Source organism: Eptesicus fuscus, chromosome 13, assembly GCF_027574615.1.
Source record: "Eptesicus fuscus isolate TK198812 chromosome 13, DD_ASM_mEF_20220401, whole genome shotgun sequence".
Classification (NCBI taxonomy): domain Eukaryota; kingdom Metazoa; phylum Chordata; class Mammalia; order Chiroptera; family Vespertilionidae; genus Eptesicus; species Eptesicus fuscus.
In genome coordinates this window covers 8,239,070-8,264,365 of record NC_072485.1, presented here as the reverse complement: position 1 = coordinate 8,264,365, position 25,296 = coordinate 8,239,070, and the positions used below count along the sequence as shown (strand labels likewise).

Sequence of the window (25,296 nt, the reverse complement as noted above, 5' to 3'; positions counted from 1 at the left end):
TGGTGAATTGTTGCTTTTAGCATTATAAAGTGTCATTCTTCGTCTCATTCTTTTCATCCCAATTCAGCCTACCCAATGTTTAGATACTAAACTGTTTATTTTTGTGTGCATGTACCTGGTACCATTGTCCATCCGTTTCTTGTCAATCTTCTAAATCCCTTTGTTTTAGGTGGATTTTATATGCAGCAGGGTTGGTTTTGCTTTGTGATACAGTCTGAAGTCTTTTTTTTTTTTTAAATAAAGTAGGTGAGTTTAAGTTATTAACATGAATTTACATGACATACGTATATGTTTGGTCATAGTTCTGTTATTGTTTTTATGATATGTTTCTGGTTTTTTATTTGCAAAACATTCTCTATGTGGACTCCCTCTCCCCTTTCCCTGCCTTTGCCTTGTGTGTGTATTTTAGAAGGTTTGTATTTTTCTGGTACTTATCTTCATAACTATAACTTTATATAATACACTTAATCCCCCCTTTTTAGGCAGTATCTGTAATTTTCTATATAATACATTCAATCCTCTATTTCTTTAGATAATAGGTACTAATTTCTTTCACATCTTTATTCAGTGTTTTTGCTTCACCAAGATAATTGCCTCATTATTTTCTTTTAAAATCATGGTGAAATATTTAGTCACAATTTATTCAGCTCTGTGGAAACATTTTCCTGTTGATTCTTCTTCACCTCCTGTTTGTTTTTCCTGTTTCTTTACTCCTTTCCTCTTGCTTTCTTTGTATAGACCTGTGCTGGTTCCTTTCCGAATGCTCACTTTTGAGGGAGGGGAGTGTTTCCTTGCAGTTAGCATGTGTGGGCTGGGCTGCGTTCAGGTTGCCAGAATTCACCAGGACTCAGCGCTCTGCATACAGTAGTTTAGGCTTTACTTCTCTCCAGCCAGAGAAGATAGGCCATTGTGGGCTAACCCACAGGCACAGCCCTTCCGTCCGGCCCACTGTCACGAGGATGGACTGTCTCTGGGTGGCACCAGGTCTCTCTCCACCCTCTCTGCTTCATGGAGTTGGGTCCAGAGACTCTCCTGACACCACTCCATTTTCTTTGTCCTGCTTTTGAAATCATGGGGTTTGGGTTTTACATCCCAAGGAGGGCTTCTCACCTTTCAGAAATGTGTTTTGCAAGTTCTCTCCGAGCTCTGCTGCTGGGACTTTCTCCACTCCTTCCAACTGGATCTTCATTATTGGGATGGCATGTCCATCTGCCGTGTGGCTTCAAGTTTCAGGTCTCTCCTACTTTGCAAAGATGGAGTTTGTGTTCCTGCCTTTCGTTTGCCTTGTGGCATGGAGGTGATTTCTGAGAGGAGAAGGAAGAAATGCCAGCTCTATGTTGCTCCAGTCCAAGCTGATATTATTACACAACTCTGCTGCTGGGCAGTGGGCACAGTGGGGGTAGCCGTGCCTGGAGACAGGGGATGGCTTCTAGGGAGTCCTGCAGGTGTAGGAGGGCTGGATCTTCAGGCTTATAGAAACAGGCACCAGGTAAGGAGGAGAGCGGCCTCCCTCACAAGGGGGTCCTCAGCTCCTGACAGCCACCCACAGGGCAGGAGCTGAGGGCGCAGAAGCAGCTCTGCCTCCTGGGGACCCAGAATCTGTTCTGTGCATGGAGGGGCTCCATGACCTTGAACATGTTCAGTGCACACAGGAACAAGAGTGGCCATCTTACATTTACAGATGGGGCCGCCAAGGTTAGAAGGGAAAAAGTGTCCCAGCTGGTGAGCCTCTTGACTTACAGCCATGAACTCTGTCACTTGAAAGTTCTGCCTCACAAAGCATCGTAGGAGCCTGTGGTCTCAAGCTCAGGCTCCTCTGAAGAGACCACCTGCAGCACTCTGAAGGCTGTCTGCACGCTCAGCCCTGGGCCATGGCCTGCAGTTTCCTGTGTGCGGAACTCTCCTCCCACTGCTGCATTTGCAACCCCCGCCTGGCACAGTGCTCTTATACACCCCTGGGGGCAGCCCTCCTTGACCCTTCCCTGTTCTCTCCTGTGCTGGTCTAATGAGGTCCCTGGCCTTGAGCTTCCTTTGCATCTCTTACTTATCCCACTATTTTGAAAGACTCTGCTTGTTTTTTTTTGCCGTTATTCTTCCCTATGCAGGGATTTTCTTTCCCTTCATTTTTATTGTTTATTCCCTCCTCTTACTTAGGTCTCTGCTCAAAAGTCATCTGCTGGAGGCTGCCCCTGACCACCCCTAATAAAATAGCACTCCCAAGTACCCTCTAGTCAGATTACTTTAATTCATAGTGAGTTATTTTATGGATTTTTTTGTTTGTTAATTGCCTACCTTCAACCATTAAGTTTCATGAGAGCAAGGATTTTATTTGTTATACACTGAGTGGCCAGATTATTATGATCTCTGAACACATAATAATCTGGCCACTCAGTGTATATCCTATATAATAAAAGGCTAATATGCAAATTGTCCCCTCAACCAGGAGTTCGACCAGCAGGCAGGCTGGCCAACCGCCCATGTCCCCTCCCCCTGGCCACGAATTCATGCACCGGGCCTCTAAAACACACACACACACACACACACACACACACACACACACACACACACACTGAATGGCCAGGTTATTATGCATTCAGAAATCATAATAATCTGGCCACTCAGTGTATATGGCACCACATAATCTGCAACTAGAAAAGTGATGCTACCAAGTAGGTGCTACATACATATTATAGGAAGGAAGGAAGGAAGGAAGAAGATAAGAAGGAAGGAGGAGAGGGAGGAGGAGGGAGGGAGGAAGGAGGGAAGATCACTGCATTCACACATTGCACTGAACTAGCATTTTCGTTGAATTGCCTAGCTCTCCCTTTAAACTGTAATGTCTTTCTGCCTTGGGCAGAGGCTGCCTCTGTGTAGTAGAGGCTCAATATATGTTTATTCAGTTGAATCAAAACACAGCATCTCTGCCCCCAAATGAACCTCAGAGTGAAGAAGTTCATGTTCAGAAACCTTGGGGAACAGTCTATTAATACCCCACCTTCCCCTAGGAATTCTTTATTTGCAAAGGCATCCCTTGTGATGTGGAGAATGTTTTATAAGCAACAGATTTCTTTCTGTAGGGACCAGTAGTGTTTCCAGGAGGGCTAGCTAGGCCTGCCCTACCCTCTGCAGGAAGTGGGTGGAGGCGGGTGGGGTTGGCTCCACCCATCAGCTTGTCCTCGGACTGATTACTCCCCGCCCCCCATCCGCACAGGCATTTACTAGAGGAAATGCCCAGGAATCGTGAGCTCCGGGAGTTCACTGATGGATGGAGTGGATTCGCTGGGTCAGGAGGGCCTTGGTTTCTCCCATGCCTCACGGGAAACCAGTTCCTCTCCTGGCCCCTTCGCTCAGTCCCAGCTTCCGGAAGAGCACTCACCACTTTGAAGCCATGTTCTGAGCGTTTATGCAGAGAGAATCCATCTGGTACCATCCAGCCGCGATCCCTCTAGGAGTCCGCTGTGCTCAGCACCCCGACTGTTCAGGCTCAGATAATTCATTGTAATGCTTACTTTAGATGGAAGAATATGAAATTGCTCAACGTGCCAAGCAATTTACTAAGAAAGGGAGCAGAGTCCTCAGGGCTGGAGTCCTCCCTTTCACTGCACCCTGGCCTGTCCACCTGCTGGGGCTGGTGACGTGGGACAGGCCCTCGGAGGTCGCCTGGCCCCACAGGCCCGAGCAGCTGTGTTAGTGTCAGTATCTCATTTAATAGCATTGCCACAGGGATCGCTGCAGAAACCCGTTGCTCTAGTCCAGATTCTTGGCGGCAGGATTCCTTCTACACATCCTTGACAGGTCCATTTGCTTCTGCTTGAAAACTGCGGTGTGGTGGCACCACCATCTCAGACGACAGCTGGATTTGGCAGAAAGCTCTTAGCAACACTGAACTGCCGTGGCCTCCAGCTGCGGCCCCAGTTTCCCTCCTAAGAAGGAGGACTGTCCTACAGGCTGCCCGGAGCCCGGGCAGTGCTCATACCTCCATGGTTGCCACCACCATTTCTTTGTAGCACCAGCTCTTGCGCCCTTGTGGCTGCCCTGTGGGAAACCACGGCTGCACAGCCTGGACAGAAGCTGGGGTTAATCCTTCCCAGAGGCAGCCCGGGACCAATGTGTGTGCATGCAGGGGCCCCGTGCTCCTTAGCGGGAATAATTCGGAGGCATGAACATTGCGCCATTCTCCAGTGTCTCTGCAGGATTCGGCTCCCGTCACCATTGAGAAGCTGGTTTAAGTAAACGTCCTTTCATTGGCTGCCTTCTTCCCCGGGATCACTCTGCCCTGAATTCCTTGTACCTTCCAATAAACTTTACTCTTGAACCCTTGGCTCAGAGGTTGCTTCTCGGGGAACCCAAACCAAAAACCCTAACCACAAACATACAGGAAAATTGGAGACAGTCATGTAAAGACATATGGAGAGATGTAATACTCGATGGTGTGAAGACTCCGCTATATAAGAATACCCTTTCCCCAACAAAACTTTGTGTTTGGTGTCACTGTAATCAGGATCTCTGTAGGACATTCCAGAAATTTGACAAAATGATCGCAAAGGTCATGGTGGAATCAAGGGCACAGATATCTAATAAAACAAACCTGAGAAAGAAGAACAAAAAAGGGAACCTTACTTGGCCATACGTCAACACAAAGGTGTAGAGAGAAAACCAGCATGCACTACGCGGGAATGGGAGCAGGCCTGGGAAAGGCAGCTGGAGACAGGACCCGGGTCAGGGGAGGCGGGTGTCAGGAGGACGGGCCACGCGTGGGATGGAGGCCACAGGCTCTTCTCCATTTCTACAGAGACCCAGCAGAGGACATGGGCTTGGCCTCCAGCAGAAGGGTGCAGTTTAGGTAAAAGTGAGAGAAAGAGGGTCCGGTCCAAGGCGTGTCCAGCTCTGTTCCACATGACGCTTCTTGGTTTGATAAACATGTACCACCCGGGGCAGGCAGCGAGCCCAGTCCCTGATCAGGGTGTCATTTTGACGTGGCACTTCCCCTTAGTGCTTCCATTATCGCGCAAAGAGGGTGATGGCCACATTTCTGGACAGCGATGTGCTGTGAGTTCTGGAAAAGTGGCTGGTGGTGTGGACTCTGGTTAATACTGAGAGAGCCACATGCTCCTGTCACCAGCATCTGGCCACATGTACTCCCTGACCCCAGACCCAGAATCAGAGAGAGACACGACTCTTATGACAGGGAACCCCACACGGAGACACACAGACGTGTTGAGAGGACATTTCGGCCAGATTTGGTGTTCACGCTAAGTTCCATGGCAGACGCCTTTCCTAGTGCTGGGAGCTGTTTGGATGTGGGAGACACGATGCTTCAAGCCCTCCCCAAGCACTCATGCACACACATGTTCTGTGATATTGTATGTCAACTTGGCTGTACCAAGGGTGCCCAAGATATTTAGTCACACATTATTCTGGGTATCTCTGTGATGGTGCTTTTCAGATGAGATTATCATTTAAATTGGTGGCCTTTGAGGAAAGGAAATAATGTGGGTGGGCCGCATCCAGTTAGATGAAGGCCTGGATAGAAGAAAAAGTCCAGTAGAGAATTCCCCAGCCAGCTGCCCTTGGACTTCATCGGCAACATCGGCTCTTCCCTATTCCGCAGCAGACAGCTCTGGGATTTGAACTGCATATCGGCTCTCCAGGGTCTCTAGTCTGCTGGCCCACCCTGCAGTGTTTGGACTTGCCAGCCTCCATATTCATGTGAGCCAATTCCTTACAATAAGTCTTTTTACATTCTATTAGTTCTTTTTCTCAGGACAACTCTGACTTAAATGCACATGCACACACTCACACACATGCACGCACATATGCACACTCGTGCACACACACATACATGTGCACACATGCACATATATAGAATTTGCCCCTAAGGCTATAGTGCAGAATGGGATTTGATAGCATACTTCTCTCCCTCCCCTCATCCCCTGCTTTCATTCCTCTGCCTCACACCTACCCACAAGTCCCAAGGATGGATAGAGGTAAGAATTTAGAGCCAACATCCAAAGAGCATCTGGAGGCTGACTCTGGGAGACCCATTTGCAGGAGCTTGGCCCCCACTCCACACCTGGAGTTTCTTCAGCCTTACCCAGATCTCGGGGAGTGTTCCCAGAGGACAGCACAGGAGGACCTCTCCTGCTTGGGGACCATAGGGTTTTAACAAGCTCTAGTTTCTCTTGCGGGTTCTCTTCTACACTCTGCCTCTACCTTCCCTCCCTCGCTCCCTTCTCATTTCCACTCCCCATACACGTGGGCCATGTAGTCACTGCTGTTCTCACATCATTGGGAAATAGACCCCTGGTCTCAATGAGAGGAGGGACATGTAGAAGGGAGGAGCCTGGAGCAGAAGTCAGAAAACAGATCCCTGAGGCTCACTTCACCACTGCCCAGTCCACTGACCTAGTGCCTATTGCCAACTAGTGCCCTTTTCCTAGCCTGTGAGAGGAAGAGGGTGGATAAGATGGTCTCCAAGGATGGGTGTTAGGCGAGCCTACACCATGCCCCAGCTGGATGTAGTGGATGGTGGGCCCAGTGAATACTTGCTGATGCAACTGAATGATGGAATGACAAATGACCTGCATTTGTGATCCAGTGGTGTGATTTTTGCCAAATCACTGGTGTTGCTTAGATCTCAATTTCAGCAGAAACGAGTGTCTTGAAGTGACCATCCTGGGAGACCGCAGCTATGAAAAAGATCATTTCCCCTCTAGGTGGTCTAATTCCCTACTTTAGACACAGCCCTCTATAAGAACGTACACATTCAGGGCCACCACATTTGATCATCTCAGCAATTTTCTGCATAACCCTTTGTTATCAGTGTTTCACAGACGTCAAAGGAGAGACTCAGATGGTGAAGTGATCCTTCCAAGACATAGAGCTAGAGAGTGACTGAATTTGTTAATTCATTCAGTTATTCATTCATTCACAATACCTCCAGGCCTTGCACTTGACACTGGGCACCCACTGATGAATCAGGATGACAGGGCTCTTGTGCCCAAGGAGCTTAGACCTTTCAGAGTCCTGCTCAGAGCTCTTCCACTCTCCCTGGTCATATGGTCTCTAGAGCTCTGGTCCCAACACTCTGAGTTTGGATCCTAGGATGGCTCTTGATCTGGCACAACTGCCCTCTACCTTGGGCCAGTGGCTCTCTTTGCTGAAAAGTTAAAGAACCAGCCCCCAAGGTGGCTTACAAGGAGCTCCAAATAACCCCTGCCCATCTGAGTCACCCCAGACTAGGTTTGGAGCCTATGCTTTGGGTGAGTCTATCCCAGCAAAGTTTATTCTAAATATCAGGGTGTGCTTCTGTCTCCAACAGTCACCAGGTTCTGGGGGCTTCCAGGACATGGACCTCCAGGCTTTGGGACAGGTGCCTTGTACAAGTCGGTATTTAAGAAATATTTGCTGAGTAAATGAATGAATACAGAGCTGAGCAAACATTCCTCAGGGGGCTGAGCGTGAGCCCTAGAGGCTGGGCCAGCGTGATATGCACCTGACTCTGGCTACCTTTCCCAGAAGTTCCCCAGCTTGAGCACACAGCTTCCCTCCCCCGTCAGAGTCCATAATTAATGTGGCGTCCTCAGTAATAAACATGCACCCTGTGGGCTCCAATCTTTCTCATTAGAGGCCCAAGCAGATTGCTTCTCTTCATTTTCCTGGCACTAGTGAATGAATCATGCTGCCCAGCAGATGACCCTGTGTTGTACTCGGGTGAAAGTGCTCCGATCCTTTCAAGAACCGGCACTGGTGGCCAACACAGAGCCCCACATCGGAGAGACATAGGCCCAGATTTGGTGCTTTTGGGTGGAAGGTGGTCCAGGTGCTCCCCAGCCTGATGGCCTTCAGGATAAAGCCTCAACTTTCAGCGTGACATTCAAAACCCTCTCAGGCTCGGTCTCAACCTGACTTGTTGGATCTTTTGGTCCCCACACCACTAGCTGCAGCGTGTTCCTTCCTTCCTCAGTAGGTTATTCATGCATTTCCCTTTTATCAGTTCCTCATCCTATGGGTCGCTGAAGCTCAGTCATTGTGAAAAGCCCATAAAATGGCACCTCCTTCAGGAAGTCTTCCTGGATCGACCCCAGTGCAGAGCCCCATGTTTTCCTTTCACCCTCAACATAGAATGTCCTCTAGCCCTAGCTCTGTCCCTGTGTGTCACTTTCCTTACCGGTGCCTCAGATTCCTTGTTTTTAAATGAAAGGAAATCAATCCCTTCATAGACTTTTATGAAATTTAAATGAACTTATTTATTTCATTGAACATTTACAAATATTTATTCTATATTTAGTTCAAAACACACAGGACTAGGTGCAGAGGACAAGAAGATGAATAAAAATACAGCTTTATTCTCAAGTAGCTTGTAGTTCAGTGGGAAATTATCTAAATAATAGTAATAATAGCTTCACATTTATGCTTTCCAGGGTACATTGGGCTGAATGCTCTACATACAGACAAATGAACAGGAGATTCTAATACCAAGTAATAAAGTGCTTTGAAATTAGATAGAGTCACAAATAAATTGAGATGATCTCATTATCATTGCCCGGGCCCCATCAAGTGACACCACAGAGTACAGAGTGTGTGTGGTCAGTCTGTCTCCCTTCTCCGTCTCTCAGGGAAGGCTCTGCAGGTGGGTGGAGAAGGCAGGGCGAAGTCCTGTGGTGCTGGGCAGGGAGAGGACAGGTGGGGAGGTCACTGCAGCGTCTGGCGGGGCAGGATGCTCCTTGGGGCCCAGCCTGACTCTAGGTCACTTCACAAAAGGTCATTGCATTTGCATGGAGAATTTTCCAGCTCTTAATGAAGCCACCGAGACAGTGCGTTGGTAAAGTTCAGCCTCTAATCCCCAATTAAGGTGCTGGGCCTTAGCTGCATCCGGCACCTGGTTGCCAATGGCTACGGTAATTGTGTTTCTCTCTCTCTCTCTCTCTCTCTCTCTCTCTCTCTCTCTCTCTCTCTCTCTGTCTCTCTCTTTCCAGTGTGATTTCCAGGGGGAGTGGGTCCTTTCCCTCAGGCTCCTGACAGCCAGAAACCCCTCCCCCAGGTGATGTCCCAGAGGGTGAGCAGGGAAACCTCTTCGGTCATCTTAGCTTCCAGCTCTCCCCACGTCCCTGTTCAGTCCTGAGCCCCTCTCCTGCTCCCTTCAGAGTCCTCACCCATGTCTCTTGTGGCCTCAGGCCATTTATGTAGAACCTACTCTGTGTCAGGTACTTTGCATACATAATCATTTAATTCTCAAGACAAGCTGTGGAAGAAGAGTGAGCCCCCTTCACCAGAGGGCGAAGCGAGGGTCTTTGAAGGCATGACCTGCTCCCAGGTGGGACAGGGCGGAGCCCAGACTTACTCTGGGCCTGTGTGACCCTGTGTCCTTCACCACACCCTTTCTCACTCCACTGCTGGTGTGACAGGGACTCTCCTGTGGCTGAGGACAAGGCAGATGACCAGATTGCTATAATACTACTGCTTGTGACAATAATGACGACACCTGCCATTTTGAGCCAGTGCCTGGCATTTAGTAGGTACTGAGTATTCAGTTTTCACCTGAAAGGAATCTGTTCAGATACTGTCTGGGCACATTGCTATACATCTCACTTAGCTTCACAACAATCCTGCCAGATAAGTAACTTTACTCCCATTTTACAGATGAACAAATTGAGGCATAAAGAGATTAAATTTATCTACAGGTTGAAATATATAAAATTTCTGCATATGTAGGTAGAAATGGAAATATATCATCAACTTCATATGACTCAGCCTAATTATAAATGAAATAACCAGTATCTGAACCTAGTTATTTGTTAATTCCCAAATTCCTTCCTTCCCTGTATATCATAGCCCTCCTTTTGCAGTTTTTGGAAACTGCCTGATAAAATAGAAGGGAATTGGTGCCGAGCAGAAGAGATAGAGCTCTTCAACTTTGGAAGACTCTTCCAGCTCCAGGAAGCGTTGGCCTGGTGACACTTTCCTGAACTGGGGCCATCTCTAAGGCTTGCGGTCAGAACTTTGGGCTTGTAACAACCATAACAACATAGACAAACAAACACTCTAAGTAGGAATGAGCTCAGAGGAAGGGGTGGGGGGAGATGGGAAGAAGTTAACCAAAAGAACTTATATGAATAGATGCACAGTCCATGGACACAGACAATGGTGTGGTGAAGGCCTGGGGGGGACAAGGGATGGGTGGAAGGGGGCCCAGGGCAGGAAAATGGGGGACATTAGTAATACCATCAACAATAAAAAACACATTAAATTTAGAAAAAAGAAAAGAATGTATAGACTATGCCCATGTAGAGATTCTCACTTAGCCTTGTTGCTGAGACAAGCAGAGCAGAGACAGAGCCCCCTTAAGAGTGAAAGGGAGTGGGCTGGGGTCTTGCCACATGCCTACCCCAGGCTCAGCAGAATGCTGGTTGTAGAGCTGAATTCCTGGCTGTAGACATGCAATTGGGTTTACTTTGAATAATAAAGGGTAATTGGTCCAGCCTTGGAGCACCAGAAAGCATATGCATTATTTACCAGCCACTAGGAAATCAGCTTAGATGAGGAGCATCTTTCCATTTCAACCCCTGTCAGAGTGTCCCAGAGACATGAAAGACATCTGTCTCTTTCGGAGCCTCAGCTATTTCCCTCTTTATGCCCTTGATTTATGGATTAAGCACCTGAGGCCCCTGTGTACCCTGCCCAAAACCATGAGCTCCCTGGGGGTTGGGACCAGGTTCCTTTCATCTCTAAGCTCCCAGTGTCTATGCTTGAGTCATGCTAGGTGCTCAAAGGCTGTTTAAAAAACATGAACAAAAGTGTTGACAAAAGAGTACAGATAATAGAATGAGATGAGAGATGTCTGCCTCTGGCCTTGTCCCACGGCCACTCCCCCTAGAAATGGTTGTGTTCCCTAAGCATAGGATCACCTGGCTTCAAGGCAGAGATCATATGGTTCCTGGGGCCAGGCCATTTCAAGTTCCAGTTTGTGGTCCCACCAACTTCAGGGCCTGAGATGGGGCTGTTTCTTCCTTCTTTGGGACAGCACTGAGTCCTATGTCCTTTGAACACTCCCTGGGTGATCCTCCCCATCCTCTCTGTACTAACCCCTGCCTGATGAAGGACGCTGAGGATACTTAGCAGGCCAGCATGGGTGCTGGGACTGCATCCTCTATGGGGAAGATTGCTGATCTCCCCAACAAGGATAAGTGAGAACCCCCATCCTCCCCAGCCCATGCTTTCACAGAATTCTTTCACCCTCAAGCCAAAATATTGAAATCATGTGCAGCACTTTAAAAATGCTGATACCTCGGTCCCACTCCCAAGAGATTCTTATTTTGTTGCTCTGGATCATGGCCAGGGTATCAGGATTTTCAAAAGTGCTCCAGGTGTGTTTTTTAAAAAAAATAATTTTATAGCTTTAATATGTTTTTATTGATTTCAGAGAGAGTAAGGGAGAGGGAGAGAGAGATTAAAAACATCAATGATGAGACAGAATTATTGATGGGCTGCCTCCTGCTCGTCTCCCAAGGGGGATGGAGCCCAAAACCCAGGCATGTGCCCTGACCAAGAATTGAATCATGGCCTCCTGGTTCATAGGTCAATGCCAAATCACTGAGCCACACCGGCCTGGCTCTCCAGTTGTTTTTAATGTGCAGCCAAGCCCAAGGACCTCTGCATAACTGTCTCCTTCAACTTTTTATTTTTTTATTTTTAATATATTTTATTGATTTTTTACAGAGAGGAAGAGAGAGGGATAGAGAGTTAGAAACATCGATCAGCTGCCTCTTGCACACCCCCTACTGGGGATGTGCCCGCAACCAAGGTACATGGCCTTGACCGGAATCGAACCCGGGACCCTTGAGTCCACAGGCCGACGCTCTATCCACTGAGCCAAACCGGTTTCGGCTCTCCTTCAACTTTGGAAGATGGTCCATTGTCTCCCCATCACCTAACACAGTCCTTGCATTCAAGGAATGTTTTTTGTTTTTTGTTTGTTTGTTTTTAATCTTTGAGGTTGAAAGGATTACATAGGTCCTCCTTTTTCTCCCATTAACCTCTTCCAGCCCGCTCCAGTCTCCCCCTCCCAGGTCCTCACCACTCCATTGTCTGTGCAAGGAATGTTTGTTGAGCAGATAAATGAATGGTGAAGGAATGAATGAACACAGGGCTTCCTACCCAGGTGCCAGCAACAGCATAAGCTGGCAATGTTTTGGAGACATATGAGCCCAGGCCCAATGCCCCTCCATTCCCCTCAACACCCTCCCCATTCTCCACACTCTCAGGTTCAGTTTGCATGCCTATAGTTTGGGTTTGTGTGCTTTGAAAAAGCTCTCCAGGTGATTCGGATGTGCAGCTTTTAAGAAAAATGAGTGAGTGAGCAAATGAATCCATGAGACATCTGAGCTAATCAGAGGGGTGTAGAAGCAAAAACAGATGACATTCTATAATGTTTAGGAAACAGGTGGGTTAGCTCTCCCACTGGTCTTGTTTCTTTTTGCTTGATTGGCAAAATAAACAGCACTTGGTGGGGAAGCAAGAAGTGGCCCTTTCCTCTTTCCTTCTAGAAGTCAGTAATTGCCCGGAAACGTGAGCCTGGCCTTTTCTTTTTGGATTCCAATGTGCAGGTCACTGTGGTTGCTGCCTGGTTGTTAGTCCCTATATTGGATTGGAAATTGAGGTCATGGTATGGAGGAATAAACCATGAAGGGGGAAGAGGGATGAGTCAATTTGGAAGTGGGTGATAAATCCAGTGCTCAGCTCAATTCAGCAGGACCTGGGAGCCTGAGTTGCTGTGGAGCCACTTAGCCTTTAGTCACCAGGGACCCTGGGGAGGAACAGAGGAAGTCAGAGGTGATGGTGAGGAAAGAGACCAGCACGTCAGCCCCTGCAGGCAGTGCGGAGTCTCCTCTTCCTACTCGTCCGCTGCTCTGAAAGGAGGCACAGCGGCAGCTCTATGGGAACACCACACACCTTCCCGGGCTTGCAGGGCACGCCACAGCCCGGCAGGGGCCTGCACCTGCCCCGAGCTGGGCTTACAGCAGTTTCCAGTAGAAACAGCAAGACAAACATACAAAGAACAGCCAAACTACAGAAGTGGGCCTTTTACTGCCAGTGTCCAATGGCATTTTCTGCAGGGATGGGAATGTTCTGGATTCTGCTGTCCATTAGGGCAGCCACTGGCTTACAGGCCACACTTGGAGTGTGACTAGGAGAGGGAACTGACTTTTAAATTTTGTTTCATGTCATGAATTTCAAGGTAAATAGCCATATTAGTGGCTACCGTATGAGATAGTGCAGGTCTATATGGCCGGGCTGATGGAGGAGGAAGAAGCATGGGTCTGGGTGAGTAGGAAAAAAACTAACAACACTGGCCTGGCACCACGTGGCGGGCAGACGTCTCAAGTCTTTGTGGTGGGGCTGGAATACTTTAGGGAACGTTTCCCCTTGAGCCAGGCGCTCTGAGCTGTGGCTTCTTGGGATCGTGAGCTGCTGTCGAGTTTTGTTCTTATGGTACCGCTCGCAGCAGGAAGGGCGGCTCCCAGGGAACCCCGCTGCACTCAAGGGAGAAGTGACTTTGTTCTTCCATTGCATCAGTTTTCAGACCCTTTCTGCGGAGGAGACCCTAAAAGAGCACGCCTCTCCTGCTGGGCCGAGAGGGGAGCTGGGGTAAGAGCTCGGGCTCTCAGCAGCATGCAGCTGCCTCTCAAATTGGGAGGTAAGATTTCCCGGCTCAGATTCTGATATTAACTTGAAGGGCTGTGTTAAGAAAATCACGTACTCTCTCTGAGCCTTCACTGTGAAATGAGTGGCTGACAGCCTCTGAGAGGCTCCAGGTTCCTTCTAGCGTGAAAATTCAGTTACTAAGGGTTTAACATTTCCTTACTAGACACAAATTAAAGTCAAATGGGCATTGGAATGGCTTCCCTCTCACTGAAGTGAGCTTTTCTTTAAACCCAATTACCGTCGACATTAGCTCTTTTATTTATTAATATTATCAGTACTATTGGAACAGCCTCTATTTTCTACTGCTCAGCCTGGATCACCCCCAGGAAAATTATTGTCAGCTTCAGCCAGGCCTGAGCGAGCATCAGCCCAGAAACACACAGTGTGGCCCGCAACCAATGGATGGGGTTCACATAGCAAGCACTTGCTATCATCTCCGCCTTTCTCCCCCTCTATTCCTTCCTTGCTTCTATCATCCTCCCCCTCTTCTGTCTTTCTGCTTCCTCTCTTTCCTCCCCCACTCTTTCCTCTAGCTTCCTCTTTCTACTGCCTTTCCATCTCCCATTCCTCACCCTCAGGTCTCCACTTCCCCTTGTACTCTTGCCTTCTCTTATGTCCTGGGAGCCCACCTTGTTTTATGCTCTTCCCAAGCTACAGACTAAGGCACCCTTTGGTGGGTGGGAGGGGCACAGGGTGGCTGCAAAGCCTGGAGACACAACCTCCAATGTTTTTCAGATGAGCTTACCTCTCCAAACACAATGAGAGAGCCTGGCTATGGGAATAGCTCTTGTGGCAAGCAGAAAACACAAAAGGAAAGTAAAAAACCTTCTAGCTGTGGTAGACCGAATATTTGTGCTCTCCCCAAATTCAGTGTTGAACCCCTTCCGCCCAATGTGATGATATTAGAAGGTGGGGGTTTGGGGAGGTAGTTAGGATTAAATGAACTCATGAGGGTGGATTCCTCCTGAATGGGATTAGTGTCCTTTTAAGAGTCAGTAGAGAACTTGCTTCCTCTCTCTCTTTCTGACACACGAGGATAGAAAAAGTTGGCTATCTGAAATCTGGGAGTAAGCTCTCACCAGAACCCAACAAAAAGGCACTATAGTCTTAAACTTATAGTCTCTAGAACTGTAAGAAATAAATTTCTGTTGTTGATAAGCCACCCAGTCTGTGGTATTCTGTTATAGCATCCTGAATGGACTAAGACACAGCCAAGCCCACCCCCAAATCCAAATGTCCCATAAGGCATTAGCAGGGATGTTTGGGAGTTGGGAATCAAAATGGGGGAGGTTACCCCCCTATCCTCCGCCTTAGGAAAGAGGCCCTGCTCCGCAAACTCAGAGAGCCTTGTCTCACAGAGAGAGGCAGGCAAAGGATGGGCACAGTCCTGGGGGCATCCAGCGACTTCTCCAAGGGAGTCCTGCTGTCCCCCACCTGTAACCCAGGCTCCACAGCCTGGCGGCCGCTCTATCAGGAAAGACCTTGATGGGATACTGCAGCTCGGGCTGGGGACCAGTGAGTCTGCACATCACAGTGCCTCTCTTTTCCTTTCCCATGGAGGGTAGTGAAGAAAAGCCCTGGCTTCAGGGACTGTGCTCTCAACACAGTCTTGAGGATTTTCTGCTAGCTCAAATCAGTCATGCTTACTCCCCAGCTCCCAGCCCCCTTCCCTTTTTGCTCCACAGAGGTAAGACTTGAGATTCTGGTTGTTTCTGTGACCAAATCTCCCTGTTCAAGCCCTATTCCTCTTTGTCAAGGGTAGCTGAAAAGCAGAGGAAGAGAAGATGATCTTGAACTGTTTTCTCTAAATCTTCAGGGCTAGTCTGGGGGAATAAAATTAGTCCTAAATCTGGATTCCTAGCCAGTGCACCATTTACTAGCCTTGTGTTCCTTTCAAACATTCTTTTTAGATCTGTGAAATGGGAATGGAACACCTCATTCATTGGGGATCTTATGAGGATTGAAGGGATAATAGGTGCCCCCTTCTCTTGGACAGTAGATAGATAGGTGGTTCAGTTAGCCAGGAAGTTGGAGGAGGGTAGACTCAATGACCTCTTCAGGTTACTCCTAGCTTGGCAATCTATAGCTCCAGGGAAACTTAAGTGAGTCCAGAAATGACCATGCAATTGGCAGAAGTAGGTAATGTGTAACAGCTCATTACTTGTGTGGCTGACAAAGCAACAGGGCCTTCAGCAATATTGAAACAGTCAAGAGAAGGTGCCAATAATAGGCATTTCTTTAGCATCCAGAGCAAGTTTCTCCAGCATCATGAATCAATTTCCAGCAGGCTCCTGCTGATTTGGTTTGCATGGTGGGGTGGTATGGAAAGGCTGACGCTGACGTGTCCGGAGGAGAACAGAGGGAACGATGTCACGTTTGAGTAATATTGACACTTAGCCAGGAACAAAGGAGCTTGTTATGCAATAGACATAATGGGAAGGGCCAACCCAGGGCAGCAGCCTTGAATGGTAAAGCTGTGGAGTGAGAATTCTCCAATGGACATAAAACCAACCTAACTTCAACTTCAGCATTGGGTAATGGGAGGGAAGTGGCTCAGCCTAAAGAGCTGGCGGCTTTCAAAGAGAGGGATGCTTTCAATAACCACCCTCCAAGGACACTGTGGCTAGTAACAGACTTAAAGGTAATAGGCGATGACAGGAGCAGGAGGCACGTCCCCAAACTTGAGTCCTGCAGCAGATGCTGTCTGTTCTCCCTCCTCTGTCATTTCTGTGGAGGTAGTGTATGGAAGTGTAGGGTAAGGCTGGGGCAGGACAGGCCACTTGCTCGTGTTTAGGGCAGAACTGTTAGGCACCCTCTGAGGTTGGGACTTTTACATGGAAGGCTGAAGAGGTGTCCTGCAGTCCTGTTAGGAGTGCTTTATTCAGAGAAGGGTGCCTTCCTGTTTCCTGCTCCTATCAAGGAAAGAGAGTTTAACAGAGCAGTACAATGGCCAGTGAATTTCAGAGAAGACTTTCTTTTTTAAAAATTAATTAATTAACTAATTAATTAATTTGAGAGAGGAAGAGAGAGAGAGAGAGAAAGAGAGAGAGAGAGAGAGAGAGAGAGAGAGAGAGAGAGAGAGAGAAACATCGATTTGTTGCTGTACCTATTTGTGCATTCATTGGTTGCTTCCTGTATGTGCCCTGACCAGGGATGGAACCTGAAAGCTTGGCTTATTGAGACCACATTCCAACCAACTGAGCTGCCCGGCCAAGGCCTAAATACTCCCTGTTCCCCTGGCCTTTGTTAGAAGTGAAAGTGCCTGTTTCCATGAGAAAAGTGCCATGAACATGAACATCATAAAACCAGGCGCCTCAATGATTTTTCAGTTTAACCTCAGGAGAATCAACTCAAGAGCTTCAAAAGCCCAGGATAGACTGGTCCCAGAGCATTTCCTCCTCTGCCCTTTCGTTGCCTTGTTCCTTTTTCTCTTTTCTACCCGTCTGAGCCTCTTTCTTAGAGGCTACATCTCGTCTTTTTCTCTCCCTTCAATTCTTAAGCTTTTTGTTCTAATCCTGTTTCTACCTCTGTTTGCTGTTTTGGGTGCTCTTGTGTTTGTCTAAATCTATTTCATCACAACCTGCTTTCCTCTTATGCTTGGGCTGCTTTTCCTCTGATTTCTCGCTGCCTTCTTCTGGGTGCTGTTTTCTCTTCTGCTGTATCCATCTGTGACTGGCTTTATGGGCACTGGTACTGTTTTCTGAGAGGTGCTTGCAAACTCTAGATTCTATAATGTATGAGCTGTAATTATACTCTTGCTGACTACAGTTCTGGGGTGCTGGTTTTTCTGAGAAACAGTGCCTGTTGAATTGACAGTAGCTCAGGGAGTCTAGTCTCAGCCTGCTGTCATGAGCTGGTAGGCACTGAGGTAACTGGTTTTCCACTGTTTGTGAAATATTGCACGGTCTTGGGTGGGTCTGGATGGTTTCAGTTGGGAGTCTTTGATCAAACATTCTGTACCTGGGTCTGAAATCAACCTCTTCTTTGTACCTACAGGTTTCCAAATAGTCCTCTCTCATCTGTCTGAAACAAGTCTTTGGTTCTAAGTCTCTGCACTTTGATATAATCTTCAAGTTCATTTTGAAAAGAGTCAGATGTCTTCTTTGAATGCTCCATTAGGTTGACAACAAGGGATTTTCCTTATCAGGCTGAGAACTTGGTGGAGAAATCTGATCATATGCACACATTAATTGCCTTTAGTTTTCTAGCATAAACTTTCCCCAAACAGTGAGACTGTGCAACAACTGGGGAGCCTTTGAGGGGCAGGGGCCTGCATCTACAACTACTGTTGCTCTCCCTGCCAAGCCTCTGGCCAGGGGGTAGGTCCAGGTGGAGGTGACAGAGAGGCAGGGACGACAGCTCCACCACTGAGCAGGCCTGGTGGGAGTTGGAGGCGGAGACCAGGATTCCTGAGGGGAAGTTGCTGCTACCAGCAGCAGCTGACTGGCTGTCGCTGACACCATGATCCAGGGAAGACTTCTCTGACCATAAAGACTGTGAGCATGTGAGCCATAAAGTTGTCCTTTTGAAAGAGACAGGGTGGCAAGCAGTAGGGAAAGGGTTTCAAGGGTCTTTAAAATACAGGAGGCTTTCTTCTTTCTGGGGTGGTTAGGGTAGCTCATCCTATAGATGAGGGGATCCACAAACAACCATTCTGATTCCCAGGCTCTACCCTCCCCTGCTGCTTAACCCATCCAACCAGGTCAGCCTGTGGGATACAAGTGGATGACAGCAGCCATACAGCCTCTCAGAGCTGGTGTCTGATGTAAATGCCTCTAGGACTGAACTACATGAACCCGAGGATCATCACTTTGATTTTCGTGAATAACATTTTGAATATCATGATATTGCCTCCTTCTTAACTCTACCTATGTGTGAAACAAACCAGCCTTCTCTCCCACTTTCTGTCCCCTTTATTTGAATATTTTATTATATGCAAATTTTACATTAAAAAGCTATAAACAGATATAGAGCTCTACTTAATGATATGGTCACTGAAGTATCCAGGGGGATGTGAACTAAGGTCTGAAATTTACTTTGAAATGCATCAAAACATAAGTAGATGCTATGGGTTGAGTTATATCCCACCAAAATCCACATGTTACAAGTCCCTTCGAAGTGACAATATCTGAAGACAGAGTCATTACAGAGGTCATACAGTTAAAATCAGGTCATTGGTGGTGAGGGAGCAGGGCGGGCGGGGCAAATCCAATATGATTGGTGTCTTTATAAAAGAAGAAAATTTGGCCCAGCCAGCATGGCTCAGTGGTTGAGTGTCGACTTATGAACTAGGAAGTCAAGGTTTAACACCTGGTCAGGGCATATGCCTGGGTTGTGGGCTTGATCTCCAGTGTGGGGTGTGAATGAGGTCTGTTATCATTTATGTTTCTAGCTCTCTCTCCCCCTTCCTCTCTGAAATCAGTAAAAATACACTTTTTTTTTAAATGAGGGAAATTTGGGCATAGACATACATGTAAGATGACAATGTGAAGAAGCCCAGGGAGAAGACAGCCATCTACAAGCCACGGAGAAAGGCCTGGAACAGGTCCTTCCTTCACAGCCTTCACAGGAACCAACCCTGCTGACTCTTTGATCTCGGACTTCCAGCCTCCAGAGCTGTGAGACAGTGCATGTCTATGGTTTAAGCCACCTGGTCTGTGGTACTTTGCTGCAGCAGTCCTGGGAAACTAATGCAGTTGGGTTGATGAATGATTAGAGGTTTAGATAGATAGATGATACATAATAAAAATAAGTATAGTAAAATGTTGATGAGAGGTAGAATTGAGGTGCTGAACTTATGGGTGTTCACTGTAAAATTCTTTCAACTTTGGTGTATATTTGAAATTTTGAAAAAATGTTAGGAGGGAAAGAGAGCATTAAAAAATGTTCATTCAGAACAAAGAAAAGTCAACTTAGTTACAAATAGCAGCTCAATTCCTAGAAATTCAATGACTAGATAATTCCACAGAAAATATTAAATGAGCAATAGCCACAGTAACCACGGCATTTCTCTCTCTCTCTCTCTCTCTCTCTCTCTCTCTCTCTCTCTCTCTCACACACACACACACACACACACACACACACACACACACCACAATCTAACTCTGGACCAGATGCTGAAACTTGGTTCCCAGATCCTGATGTCTCCATTGGCACAGTGCACACTTGAGTCAGATGCATATGTGAATCAAGATTAGTTATTATCAGGACACTGTTGTGATGGGTTCTTTCCCTGGCTTCCTGCCATTTGAGCTGTCTAAGGGATGCATTTCTCAGCTGCATGCAGAAACAATAAAAGATTAAGCACAAGGGTTTGTGGGACAGAAAGCAAAGAGGGCAGAAGCAAGCTTCTCTCTCCCTTTTCATCTCCAGGGAAAACTAGAAAAACACTGCACTAATGATGATGGTCATTGTTGCTGAGCACCTGCTGTGAATGGGTATATGTACACAGAGATGCTAATAATAACACTTGTCACTGTTGAGCATCTACAGTATATATTTTATATACATCATTCCTTTGCTCCTTTCATCAAACCTAGAAGGTGAAGATCATTATTTCCATTTGACAAGACAAGATAGAATGAGGCATCTGCCCACCCTCACAGGTAGTAAAACAGCCAGAATTTTCAAACCCAGGCTATTCTGATTCTGGAATCTTCATATTTGCACACCCACCTGCTGTTTCTTGTTCTCCTGGCCCTCTAAGATCAGGATTTTTAATGAACTAATCCCAGTTTCTTCACCATACTGAACCCCAGTTCTGTTCTCATTCCCACTGTTGGTCATCTGTCAGGAGGAACTAGTGAGCACATTTCATTCCTTCACTTTGCCTTCCTGGCCTGACTCTAGGTTCCTTCCTTGTTTCTTTCTTTCTTTTTTTTTTTTTTGTATGTGTTTTTTTTTTTTACTTTAAATTATTTTTTATTTTTCAATTACAGTTGACATACAATATTATATGAACTTCAGGTGTACAATCCAGTGGTTAGACATTATATAACTTGCTAACTGATCATGCTAATAAATCTTATATCGATCTGACACCATACATAGTTACTACAATATTATTGACTATATTCCCTATGCTGTACTTTATATCCCCATCACTATTCTGTAACTACCAATTTGTACTTCGTAATCCCTTCACCTTTTTTTACCATCCCTATCTGGCTACTATCAAAATATTCTCTATATCTATGAGTCTGTTTCTGTTCTGATTATTTGTTTTTTAGATTCATTGCTGGTAGATATGTATTTATTGCCTTTTCATTGTTCATATTTTTTATCTTTTCTCTTCTCCTTTTTCTTCTTAAAGAAGACCTGTTAACATTTCATGTGATACTGGTTTGGTGGTGATGAACTTCTTTAGGTTTTTCTTGTCTGGGAAGTTCTTTATCTGACCTTCAATTTTAAATGATAGCTTTGCTGGGTAGAGTAATCTTGGTTGTAGGTCCTTGCTCTTCATCACTTTGTACATTTCTTGCCAGTCCATTCTGACCTGCCAAGTTGAAAAATCCACTGACAATCTTATGGAAGCTCCCTTGTAGCTAACTAACTGCTTTTCTCTTGCTTCTTTTAAACTTCTCTTTTTGTCTCTGACCTTTGGCATTTTAAGTATGATGTGTCTTGAGGTGGACAGTCAGGTGTGTTCTAATTTTATGTCATTACAACCAAAAGTGAAATAAGCACATATATATTTATACATTGGCATTATTTTTATAAGACAGTGTCTCCAAAGTGGAATTTCCAAGTCATCATGTAGAGATGTGCTGTGTGTTAACTGCTATTGTTACTGTGGAGATTGCTCATTTGATATTTTCTGTGGAATTATCTAGTCATTGGATTTCTAGGAATTGAACTGCTATTTGTAACAAAGTTGACTTTTCTTTGTTCTAAGTGAACATTTGTTGATGCTTAAACTACAGATACGTATTGTCTCACAGCTCTGGAGGCTGGAAGTCTGAGGTCAAGGTGTCAACATAATTGGTTCCTGTAAGGGTTGTGAGGAAAGGACCTGTTCCAGGCCTCTCTCCATGGCTTGTAGATGGCTGTCTTCTCCCTGTGCCTCTTCACATTCACATCCTTCATGTGTGTCTGTGTCCAAATTTGTCCCCTTCATGAGGACATCTGTCATACCGGATTTCACCCACCCTGATAACCTGATTTTAAGTGTATGAGCTCTGTAATGACCCTGTCTTCAGGTAAGGTCACTTCAGAGGGGCTTTAACATGTGGATTTTGATGAGGTCTAATTCAACCCATAACATCTACTTAGTTTTTTATGCATTTCAAAGTAAATTTCAGACCTTAGTTCATATCCCCCTGGATACTTCAGTGATCATATCATTAAGTAGAGCCCCAGATAGGGCAGGCTGCTATGCGTGGTGGCACATTGATATGTGGTGGAACACCATAATTTCAGCTTTTTTCAAAACAGCTGTGATTGAACTGGCAAGTACTACTCTTCTTTTCAGGTGTGAGGAGGATATTTCTTTCTTAGTCAATCCATAGATGGTGCTTGGTGAAATTCCATTAGTGCTGATCCCAGAACCTCTGAATCACTAGTTCAAGGATCAGGCAGATCCCTTTTTAGACCTACACAAAACAGGCAGTTAGAACCTCTTCCCAGCAGGTTCATGGCCTTCTGTTGGCTAAGTTTCCTCCACCTCTCTGAAAATGAGAAAATTTCCATTTTCTCCCCAGGCCCAAGGAAATGGAAATCCAAATCTCTGTTGCTGGAACCTTGGCTCTTGCCAGGTTCTAAGGTGATTAAAACCCATTCTCTTTCTCAATCCCTGAGCTCTCACATGCATCCTCCACCTGCTACCAGTGTGGGTGCCTTGGGTGTGGCAAACTGTTTCATGTAGCTATAGGTATTTCATTTTCAATGCTATAGTATTACACTAATGAATATAGTTTATTATTCATTTTACAGTTGAAGGACTTTGGGGTTATGTCTATTTTGGGACTACTATAAGCAATGCTCTGAAAATATATCTATAGACGTTACTGGTACCCGGGGGCATGCATCTTCCATAGCAGTGTAGTCTGCTGCTCCAAGGAATCTCCATGACCTTTTTAGGAATTCATGAGGTCACAACTGTCTAAATGAGAATCCTGGCATTGGCAACAGATGGTACTAGAAGTCATTGTTGTATTCACCACAATGTACCACAGTTTAAAACATGCCAGTTCCATTTAAGAATGTCCTTCATTAAGTAGGAAAATTATGCATTGTATTAAATCATGACCCTTGAGTACATGTCTTTTTAATATTCTGTATAACATCAAAAAAAGTCAAGTACCTAGGAAATATCTAAGAAGAGCAAGATTTCTACAAGAAAAACTCTACTTTTATTAAAGGACATTGAATACGACTTAAATAGATGGAGAGGTATGTTGAATTCATAGATTAGAAGACAATATTATTATAAAGATGTTAATTATCTCAAATTTCATTTGAAGATCTGATGCATAGAGATTGCTATACATGTATATTTTTGCAAAACTCTTTATTAGCACCTTAATGCAAGAAAGTTGAATTCCTAGGTACTTGATATTTTTTGATGCTACTATAAAATGTTTTTTATAATTTTTTTCTGTTAGTGCCTAACATACAAAAACATCATTTAAGAAATACTAGCTTTGCATTCAGCAAACCTGCTAAACTTTAGCTAAAGACTAGACTGCATAAGTAACCCCAGGAAGTACCTGCACAATGTAGGAAGCAGAGAGACGGTGGAGTTTGATGTTGTTGAAGGAGAAAAGGGTGCAGAGGCAGCAAATGTTGCGGTTCATGGTGGATTTCCAGTGCAAGGCAGTCAGTAAGCAGCAGAAGGTAACCATTATAGATGCCATGCATGTGGTATGGGTCCTCTGTGCAATTACCAGAAGAATGACCAGAGCAGTGAGAATAGGGGCAAGAATGAGGGATAGCAGAGTACTCCTAAAGGCAGATCCAACAGTTCTGGCCTCACTGCAGGCCACAACATCAGCCTAACTACATGTGGAGACCCTATGGGCATCACCACAATATGTCAATCCTCTTGTGCAAGAAAGGGTGGGAGGTACTGACAACCAGGTGCAGGGGGGCGAGGTAGATCATTAAGATAGAATATGTATCTTGATATAGACTACCATTCTGCAGGGGCCCACCTTGCTGAAGACAGCCTAGAGAGGACGGCAGTGCAGACACTAAGGAAAGTCAAGGGGAGTAGACCCAAGTTCAGCAGCCACTTCAACGTCAGTACTTATGCAGATGCCTGAAAACTTTACACCACAAGATGGCAAAGACAAAAGCAGCCCATCCACCAGCTGAGGATTGGTTTTCTCCCAAGGCTGAGCAGGGTGGGGCTGAGTAAATGCCAGTTTACCATCTCTACTATTATTTGATTAAGTCACCCAATAAGAATTAATGGACCTCCCAGAAAGAAACTAACTACAGACTGATTCATTTGCCTCTCAGCATAACCATTATGGCTTGTCTCATTTTCGGTTCTTATAAGTGTATTTCTTGTATCATATAATCTCACGCATCTAAGGGAAATAATGAACAACATAAACTGATGAACAAGAACAGACCCAGTGACAGGGAAGCATCGATCAGACTGTCGAACCTCAGAGGGAAGGCAGGGGAGAGTGGGGAAAAGGGGGAGAGATCAACCAAAGGACTTGTATGCATGCATATAAGCCTAACCAGTGGTCATGGACAACAGGGTGGTGGGGGCATACGTGGGGAGGGGTTTGGGAAGGGAATAGGGGGATGAGGACAATTATGTGATACCATAATCAATAAAGAAATTTTAAAAAAAGAATTAATGGACCTAAAATTCCAGCGATAAGAAATGAACAAAATATTGGAGCTGAAGACCTTAAGCCCTTGCTTTTGCCTGTTACCCAGATAACTAAAACTATCTGCAATATCTATGCAGCTTGGGCTTTTTATTATTTTGATCTAAATACATCTTTTTGGTAATGACAAATGGACAAACATGTTTGGCGGTTTTTTAGCCAGCTTTTTCTCTATATATCCTCAATGGTTTTTAAATGGTTTGATATCTAGCCAAGTTGAGATTTTTAAGAACTACATTTCTAATCCTATATAAGAAAAGCCTAATATGCAAATTGTTTGACTGAGATTTTGACCAGGAGTTCGACCAATTGCTATGATGTGCAGTGACCACCAGGGGGTGGCACAGAACATGGTGGGCATTGGCAACATGGCGCTGGCTGCGGGTGGCAGTGGAGGTGCTGCTAGCCCCAATTGGCCCTGACAAGAGCTGGACTGTGGCAGGATGGTGGAGCAGGTGAGTGGGTGGCGCCAGGCCAAGGCAGGTGCTTATGGGGACCCAATCACCCACAGACAGCAACAAGTGGCAGTGGCAGGGGATGGACTGTCTCCTGGCTTGCAGGTGCTGAGGGAGCTGGGCAGGGGGCCCTGCCCTGATCGATTATCGCAGGCGGGATGGTGGAGCAGGTGAGAGGGTGGTTCCAGGCCCGGCAGGGTTCCAGGAGAGCCTTCAGGGGTTCCAGGCGGGGCTGTGGGGCTACAAGGCTGGGGGCACAAACTGGGGCTGTGAGCTTGGGGGTGTGAGCT

The 25,296-nt window shown here is 46.1% G+C and overlaps 2 pseudogenes; one reads left to right on the top strand and one right to left on the bottom strand.

Annotated features, from left to right (window-relative positions):
* Nucleotides 1-17,063: 17,063 nt before the first annotated feature.
* On the bottom strand, nt 17,064-17,893 carry LOC103293789 (lysine-rich coiled-coil protein 1-like; annotated as a pseudogene).
* Nucleotides 17,894-23,086: 5,193 nt separating this feature from the next.
* LOC103293852 (Y-box-binding protein 1-like) lies at nt 23,087-24,061 on the top strand (annotated as a pseudogene).
* The last annotated feature ends 1,235 nt before the right edge of the window (nt 24,062-25,296 follow it).